General features: G+C 40.7%; 1 long non-coding RNA gene across 1 annotated transcript; it reads right to left on the bottom strand.

Moving 5' to 3' along the window:
• Nucleotides 1-516: 516 nt before the first annotated feature.
• LOC143695604 (uncharacterized) lies at nt 517-9,129 on the bottom strand. Its single transcript, XR_013184999.1, has 3 exons — nt 9,095-9,129; nt 4,739-5,055; nt 517-942 (listed from the first exon to the last, which is right to left on the bottom strand). It is a non-coding gene; the product is annotated as an uncharacterized LOC143695604 (long non-coding RNA).
• Nucleotides 9,130-9,575: the final 446 nt, after the last annotated feature.

Genomic DNA, 9,575 nt, shown 5'->3' with positions numbered 1-9,575 from the left:
ATGCCACTGAAACGGGTGTGATTTATCTGAATGTTTACATTTTAATGGAATTTGTCCTGTTTTTTTTTTATGGTGAAAAAATTCATTCTGTGGTTTTCCATTAGCAAGTGTAATACTAAAGACTAACTCTCCTGAAATCCAGGAGTGGGAGTGGAACAGTCTGCTCTGAAGAAGATTTTACACATTGAAGGGGGAATTATGAGGCATTCCTCAATTTACACCATCTGCAGAATGTGGTTGCTTCTCATACTTTGCTGACAAAATAAGACTTGTTATAAATCTGGAAGAAGATAAAATGGCATTAAAAAAATTACCTTTTCTATTTTTTTTTTCTACAGGAAATTGGAAGGGAGAAAAACAGCCAAAACCAGACATGTGTTAGACAAAAAAATAGATATTTCACTCAGAAGACGCTGAGGAAAAACAAGTCTGTCAGCAGGGTTATGTCACCTCAAAGCTGTGTGATACCGAATACTTGAACCTGGATTTAAGCAAAGGTTATGAAAGAGGCCAAAGTAAAGAAGAGTCTAAAAACTTTACTTTCAATTTTTTAATTATTTATTCTTTTCATTTTGTTGCTGAGATAGAAATGAAGATGGAGTGAAGACAGAAATAAAATTCGCCCAAGCTCCATCTGACAGTAACTGAAAGCATTGCAGCCACTGGAAAGCAGGAGGAATTTCTTCATTAGGAGTAATTTCTGCATGGAAAGGGTGGTCAGGCACTGGAATGGGATGCTCAGGGAGGTGGTGGAGTCCCCATCCCTGGAGGTTTCCAAGGAATGACTGAACATTCAGTGCTCTGGGCTGGTGACAAGGTGGGGATCAGGCACGGCTTAGACTCGATGATCTTGGAGGTCTTCTCCAACCTCAATGACTCCGTGATTCTGGGAATTTCAACATTATCCAAGGAGAGAGGCATTTAGTAGGGAAGTTGATTAAGCTGAGGAGAGAGTTTAACATTAAATCCATCATTAATAATTTGATCTCGTGTTCTACATTTTTTGTAACATATCCCCATGATGCAAATCATTGAGTACCTGAGAAAGAGCTGTGAGACTCTGAAATCACTACAAGGGTCAGGAGTGACAGGAAAAGGGGGAATGGCTTCCCACTGAGAGAAGATTTAGATTGGATGTTGGAAATAAATTCCTCCCTGGAACGGTGCTGAGGCCCTGGCACAGGTTTCCCAGAGAAGCTGTGGCTGCCCCATCCATGGGAATGTTCAAGGCCAGGTTGGATGGGGCTTGGAGCAACCTGGGAGAGTGGAAGGTGCCCATGGCAGGGGTTTGGAACTGGGTGATCTTTAAGGTTTCTTCCAACCATTTTAGGATTCTACATCTCTTTAAAGCTGGTTTGAGTCACCTGACACACAGGAAGCCCTCACAAGAGTCTGGGGGAGATCCCAAGCACAATACGGAGGTGCTGCCTTTCCTCTCCTGATTCTTGAGGTCTCCACCTTCAGTTCTCTGCTCCAGTTCTAAAGGTTGAAAAGCAAAGCAGCATAGTTTTGATTTTTCTTTCTTCCCCTCTGAGGAAACTCCCACCTTCCAGACCTGCTCCAGCATTTCCACTGCAATGTTGATGCTGAAAAATACACAACTGGCATTTTTAATTTTATAAGAGTTTATCTGACAGAGACTTTTGGGTGGAATATTTGCTAGAGACATAGACTATCCATGCTGCAAATTATCAACTGTAAGAAATAAGATAAACTGGGATTAACAGGGATAAACTGGGCAGCTGAGCTAAGGGATCTGCTGGGGTAGAGAATCACAGAATCATGGAGTTAAGTTGGGATAGACCTCCAAGATTTTGTCCTCTTAGCATGAAGTTCCTAGATTCTTCAGCTTAGACCTCCACAGAAATGGAAACAAGGGGAAGGGAAAAGGGTTTGGGGTTTTAGTTTCTTCTCTCTGCTGTTTCAGAAGCTGCTAAAGGTACCTATTTCTTCCAAATTTCTAACCACATTTTGGTGCTTTATGGGAACTTGTTGGCTGGAGCTGTATTCATTCACATAAATCCATTTGCAATGGAAAATGAGATCCAGAAGTGAAAAAAAAAATTCTCCTGCTTTATATTGGTTGTTAGGAAATTTCAGGAGAGTTGCTGCTTCCTCGATTGACTGTCAGTGCATAACCTGGGAAAAAATCCCAAAACAGTTCTGCATCCTTGTTGCCTATCATTAAAATAGGGATAAAAACCTTCCTTTTTCCATATGCTTTATCTGACTTCTTTTCCTCATTTGTAAATGCTTGGACATACTGACTATCTTTGATTAAATATATATAAATAAATGGACAATGATCATAATTTTTCATTTTCTTTGCAGTGTTCCAGCTGCTTTTTAATTTTATTACAATCAGCACCACTGCAGTGATTTCTAGTTCAGTTTTGAAGAGACACAAAGAATTGTGATGGTCACTGATCTCTAATAAGGGTGGTGCTCACTTGAGAACAACTTTTACAGTGGAGGAAATCAATAGAATTTGGAAATTTTGCCTCCATGACATGTACAGGTGACAACTGAGCAAATGGAAATTCCCATCTTTGCTTACATGTGTAAAAAACTTAATTTTCTGAGGAAATCAGGTTGGAAAAGCATCTCTTGAGGTGTCATTTAGCCTTCAGTCACTGACCTTGAGATTTCAAGAATTTCACTTGAGAATCATTGAGTTTTCTTAATGCTGACTAAAGTTCATTATTGGGCATTTTTTTTTTGTCGTTGACCAGGTTGTAGAAAGTGGTCTTGTATGTATTGGTATTGATGGTGAGGATTAGAGATAAGCTAAAGTTAAAAGAAAAAACAGAATGAATCCAAAGAAACCTGGGCTGGATGTGAAATATCCCATCAGCTCTGTAAATGAGAACCATTAAAACAATAAAAATACCAATCTTTATGTTCTGAGGGGTTCTGGGCAATCAGAAAATCCATCAGAGGAGCTGCTTCCTCATCTCCTGCTGTCTTTTTCCACATAAAGTCATATTTCTCTTGGCTGGGGTTACATCCTGCCCAGCCTCCCGATGCCAGGAATGAAACTTCCAAATGTTTTCTCTTCTCTCTGTTAATGAATTGCAGTTTGGATAATTGCTCTTGTTTGTTGGATGGTAGGGGTGGTTTGTTTGAAGATTTTGTTGGATTTATTCTTTTAAATAATTATTTTCCAGATTTTTGGATGTGATTCTGTGTTTGGTTCTCTTTTTTTTGGCTGTTATTCAGGTTGTGGCATTTCCTTCTCATATGGATTTAGTGTCTGCCATCAATAAACTCACTCTCTCATGAGATATTTTCCAGTTTTATTGCTTAGAAAACCAAGGATTGGTAGATAGAAAGTAGGAAAATAGAGAAAAAAATCAGAATTGACATGAATAAATATAACTACATAGCTACAGCTGAGAAAAATAATTCAACTGCAACCTCAGCTGGGAGAAAGCAGAAATGTCACCTTGTGACTAAAGAAACCCTTGGATGTCCAGACAATTCAAACATTTAGATGGGATATTGGGAAGAGATTTTTCCCTGTGAGGATGGGGAGGCCCTGGCCCAGGTTGCCCAGAGAAGCTGAGGGTGCTCCCTCCCTGGAAGTGTCCAAGGACAGGGTTGGACAGGGCTTGGAGCAACCTGGGATTGTGAAAATTGTCTCTGCCCACATCAGGAGGTAGAACTCGATGATCTTCCAGTTTCCTTCCAACCCAAACCATTCTGGCATTTTATGAAATAAATCCTGCAAGTGTGAAAAATCCCATTGCGTGAGAGTGAAAAGAGGAGATTTTCGATATGGAGATGTCACAGTTGTGGACAAAATCCCACTTTTACTGTGGAATGGTCACTGGCCTGTGAATTTAGGGGGACAAATCACCACTATTGTTATTTACAACCATGTCTTTCCCTTGTGCCTCACAGAAATCAGAGCATCAATGGGCCACGAAAATCTCAGCGTGATCTTCCACTGAGGAATGACTGAGCCAGCAAAAAAAGGGAGCAGGGAATAGATGGGGAATTAATTCTGGATGGGAAGTTTTGCTGTTCCTCCACATCTCAAGTGAGGAGAAACTCAGTCCCCAATGATCCCAGCCAGGCATTTTTAGTCAAACTTACTTGCTTTCAAAAGGATTTGTGCATTTGTTGCCCTATCACTGACATAACCCCCAGCCTGATGCGATCCATGCAAATCTGCAGGCAGAGGGACCCTATCTCAAGGCTGCCATTGCTGAAGGGTTGTTTTTCCCTTCAGTGCTGTTTTTCTTCATCCCAATCCAGTGCCAGAGCTTTGCCAGGCATCTTCAGAACACCTCAGAACGGTGGTAAACAACAAGGAATGAAAGTTCCTGTCATGGCATTTTTCCTCAGAGCACCCCGGGAAGCAGCTTGTTGCCCACAGTAACAAAACAACATAAAAACCTTCTAGTAAAACACAAATGAGTCAAAAACATTGAGCCTGTTCTCCAGGAGATGAGATTGCTCCCCGTTTGTAAAAGGAGCTGATGTTGTCCTCAGGAAAGTTTTGCCACACTGTTCTCAGGATAAGGGTAAGTGGTAGAGAATGACCTGAGCTGGGTTTAATATTCATATTTGTGAGTTTCATTTGCTCACAAATCAGGACCTGGTTCAGGATGCAGCTGAGCTGGAACTGGTGGTGAAGAAAATTCCTCTTTTTTCCTCATCCTAAAGTAAAGGTGTGAGTTTAATGTAAACACATTAAATATTCCAAACCTCCACTCACACACAGACATCGCACCTTAATTCCTCTTGGCTTTTGTCATTGGAATTCAGCAACAACTTGGGGATGAATCTGAACTCTCAGAAGGCTTCAGTGAGGAAAATCTCTTCCTGTCAATCCTCCTTTGGGGTGTGAGGGAACACTGACCTTCAGGGGATGCTGAAAAGGACAACAGAAAGGACCTGGAGCTACTGGAGTGAGTCCAGAGGAGCCACCAGGATGATCAGAGGATGGAGCAGCTCTGCCATGAGGAAAGGCTGAGAGAATTGGGATTGTTCTGCCTGGAAAAGGTTCTGGGATGACCTAACTGTGGCATTCCAGTGCCTGAAGGGATCCTGCAAGAAGGAAGGAGAGAAATGTTTTACAAAGGCCTGGAGTGACTTGAAATGAAAGAGAGTAGGGTTAGGTCGGATATTAGACAATTTCTTTAGGGTGAAGGTGGTGAGGCCCTGGCACAGGACGCCCAGAGAAGCTGTGGCTGCCCCATCCCTGGAAGTGTCCAGGGCCAGGCTGGGTGGGGCTTGGAGTAACCTGGGAGAGTGGAAGGTGGTCCTGCCCATGGCAGAGGGGTGAAAAAGGGTGAGCTCTAAAGTCCCATCCAACCCAAGCCATCCTGTGATTCTATGGAAACAAAGAGGACACAATTAATCAGAGGGAGCACAGATCATGGAATCATGGAAAGGCTTGGCTGAAAGGGACTTTAAAGATGATCCAATTCCAACATCCCCACCATGGGTAGGGATTCTCCCCACTAGACCAGGTTGCTCAGACTGGATATTCATGCTCTGACCACTGGCCTGACAGAACACTGTCTTTATGAGGCAGTTCATTATTTAAGAAACTATTTCCAGTCTTTTAACCTTCAGATCAGAAATCTGTATCCATTCACCACAGAGAAAAAGAGGGCCCAGATGGCTGGATGCAATAAATTCATTAATTTCATTAATTCCTGAGGTGTTTTGTTGTTTTTTGGGGTTTTTTTTGTGGTTTTTTGTTTTTTTTTTTTTTTTTTTTTTTGCCAAGGTTTTGTTTTACTGCCAGAACAGATGAGTCGTAAATTGATGTTCAGGAAAACTTTCTTTGCTGCTACTTGAAACAAATATGGGATGCTGGTAATCAGAACCATCATTTGATGGTGTTGGATATCTCTCAGCTGCTTTCCTCCAAAGAAAAAGAGGAGGTTGAGACATAGGATGGATTTAATGCCAGAGTCTCCGCTCAAATCTGTCACAGACCACTGTGGGGACAGAGTCTTCTTCCTGATGGGGCTTTGTCATCCCTCAGCACAAATTCCAGCTGCTTTAGAGGACAATACTTTCCTTTCTCTGGCTCACCTCACCTTCTCTCATCCCTGATGTGTTTACAATGAGCTTTAGATCCTCCTGGAGCTCACCAAAGGACGCTTGCCTCACATGGATTCTCCAGGAGGAGGAACTCTCAGATGGTTACGTTGACATTTGTGCTAAGAAACAACTTCTCCCTACTTTTCCCATGGTGCCTCTGTTCGTATTTGAGAATTCCCAGGAGTGGATTTGTTCACAAAAGGACTCTTGGAGGGAACAAAGGAGGGATCAAGGCCTGTTGTTGAGGAGTGGGACCCATTGTACTTTTCCTGGGGCTGTAGAGGCTGAGTGTAAGATTATTCCTGGAAATTCTTCTGTACTGAGGGAACAAATGGTTGTGCAAAATTTAAAAGAAGACTTGTTGGTTGTTGGGACCTAAATCCAGAAGATTTTTTACCTCAGCAGAGTGCTACACTGTTTACTTGTACTAGCTTTAGGATATCTCCAGAACACACTTTGACCATCCTTTGTCTGACCGACAAGAGGTTCCTGATCCTGCCTGGGCCTGGGATAAAAACCAGCCAATTCAGCCCCTTTTAGGGAATCCAAAGATGTTTTGCAACTCAAAAGTGTGCATTAATATGCAGACCTTTTGTGCATATTAATATGTGCAAGCAAGGCTTCTTGAAAACAACATCAGCAGAGCCATCACCTTTTGCCCCTCAGTGCAAGAAACTCCCAGATCTAATCAGTGTTCATATCCTTGGGAAGCAAAAAGAAGAGAGAGAAAAGGATGGATTAATGTGTAAAAGATTTGTCCAATGTCTCAGACAGCAGCTGGAGCCTTACACTAGCCAAACTCAATTTCTTGCCAGAAGAAGTTTATGTGGTCAGAATCAATATTTATTATTTCAGGGTTCACCATACAATCCCAATCCATTGATCAGGCACATTTTTACAGCTCCAATGAGTTGGAGTGGTCTGCTGGCCCTGGGCCTGAGCAGGGCTTGACTTGAGCCAACCTCCCAGTTTGCTTTGGAATATTATGTTGTCTTTACTCAACCACATGAGTAAAATTCTGCATTTTTTTGGAGGCAACAGATGAGTTAACTCTGCAAGTCAAGCTAGAAATAAACAAACAAGTTTTGGGGTTTAGGGGTTTTTTTTTCCAGTCAGTGAAAGAACCATGAAGATGGTAATTATCACTAGAAATTCTGTGTGGAATGGCAAGAAATCCTCTGATCACCTTTATGGATTAACCAATTCACCTAACCTTATATTTCTCTTGGAGAACCCTCTATGGGAGGCCCAAAATACATTGGCAGCTCTCTGCCAAAATTGCCCCAAAGGAGTTTCTACAGAAGGCATTGAGGTCTTTTAAAAGTCCTGAGTGTCAAGGTCAGATTTTGTATCATGGGGGACAAGATGGGAACAAGATACTTCAGAATTAAATACACAAATCCTTAAGATGATTCCAAAGCCTAAATAGTCAATGTTTTTATCTTCCTACAGCATCCTTACCAAGTGTTTCCATAGTGGGGTTTCCATACTGCCACTGTATGACAAAATAAAAGGAAAAAAGGAATGGGCTGCATGCAATAAAATGGGTGGTTGATAGTGGAAAATCTTACAGGCTTAATAATACTTTCCCTCAGTTCCTGAAAAAATAAAAGGAAAACACAAGAAGATAATCAGCTAAAGTGAGCTGGTCTTCCTTCCCCTGGTCAGGAACCGGTACTCAGCACATCCCTCTGCTTTGGTGGTCTCAGTATTTCTGATATTCCTAAGCTTTCCTGATGTTTGTTCCATAATAAATCCTACAGGTTTAATAATTCCTCATTATTTGTGCATTTTGAGCTGTCACGTTGTGGAGCTGCCTCTGAGAAATTCCAGGTTTCAGCCCAAAAGGAACTCCAGTCTCCAACTTCCGTCCTGCCCCAGGTCTATCCCCTGCTCTCCTGGATTCTTCATGAATTACTGTAGATCAACCATTTATTTCTACCAATCAACTGTTTAATTACTATAAATCAACTATTTAATTACAATAAATCAATCCTTGTCAATGGACATAAGGGTAAGAGCACTGCTTTCCTAAGGAATTCAAGAGGTCACTCAGATGTTAACAATGATGTTCATTAACATAAGACTAATGAGTAGGACTAAGTTAATTGTTTTGCAGCACTTTTGGAATAAAGAAGAAATCTAAGACTGAATTCCCAACCTAGTTTAATTTCCTAAAAGAGTTCTCTGAAAATCCAAACTGCTGAGGGTGGAGTAACTTCTTGTAAACAAATATTGTGAATTATTTAAACAATCTGAGACAGCCAGCAGCCATCCCTCAAGGCTGCTCAGCCTGGGAGGGACCTGTGCACTGTAGGAGTTGAAGGATGGCTTAAATCTGGACAGATTTTTCAGGATCTGGTGTTTTCCTCAGGCAATCTTACATGATAATTCAGTAAAAATTTAATTTCATTCTGTATAAAAAGTAGAACAAGAGGAGGAAATTCCAGAGAAAGCAAACATAGATAAAAGTACAATATTAACCCTTCATCACTGTAGATAACTCCATGACCATGGTGATGCTAAGGAATAAACTCCAGTGATGATTTTAAAAGATCTGGGTTACGATGACACAATTTTGGGCAATTCATTTATGCTGAGGGCAACTCTCACAAAAAAAGAGTGGAATTCTGAATGGGAGAGAGCTGCACAAAGATTCATCTCAACTCCCAAATAGGAGTTTTTCAGACATTTCCACCCAAGCAAAAAGAAATCTTGCAAACTTGTTCAAAGTTTGTGAAGGGGCACAGGATGATCCCGAGTGATGTCATGGATTTATGGCTGAAAGGCAATGCCAACAATCTGCCTGCTCACATTTTATTTCCTCAAATATCTGGGGATGAATTTCCATCATTTTTACCTTTGCTGTTACAGCCACGTATCAAGTGTGGTCAAAATAATTGGGATAAGGAAGGTGTTTCTCTTCTGGAATTCTTCAAAATGCCTTATTTTATCAGAATATTTAATCATTTTAATTCATATGCTTGAAATGACTGTGTTTATGAGCAGAATTCCATAAAGCATTGTGTACCTTGAGCGTGGGATATAGGGAAAATCAGGAAGGATATTGCTGTTATGTACAATGGGACCCAGGAGAGAGAAAAGAAATGGCCTGAAATTAAAAATATGCTCACTTGAATAATTTTCTAACAAACTACTTATGCTGTTAAGTCCTTATCCAATCAATACATCACTGACTTCACTTTAAATGATGACATTTTTTTCTTATATGTTGTTAAGTCTAATTAAAAGGAATTAGTCATGAGAGTGACAAATTTGAAGCTCACTACAGAATTACTTCACGTGGCATTTATTAGATGTCAAACACAGAAAAAGTTTGAATCAAACTGGCAAATTCAGCAAAAGTTGTGTCTTGGCATCAAAATTCTTTCTAAAAATTAAGTATTTTGTTATTAGGGGGAGTCTTATTTTTTTCTCAAATAACTTCTTTTTCTGTACTTTCTTTTTGTTAGGACTGGAGAACACAGAAATTGTATAATAGTGAGTAATAA

This window comes from Agelaius phoeniceus, chromosome 1, assembly GCF_051311805.1.
Source record: "Agelaius phoeniceus isolate bAgePho1 chromosome 1, bAgePho1.hap1, whole genome shotgun sequence".
Lineage (NCBI taxonomy): Eukaryota > Metazoa > Chordata > Aves > Passeriformes > Icteridae > Agelaius > Agelaius phoeniceus.
Note: the sequence above shows the minus strand (reverse complement) of the source record. Positions and strands in the feature narration are given on the sequence as shown.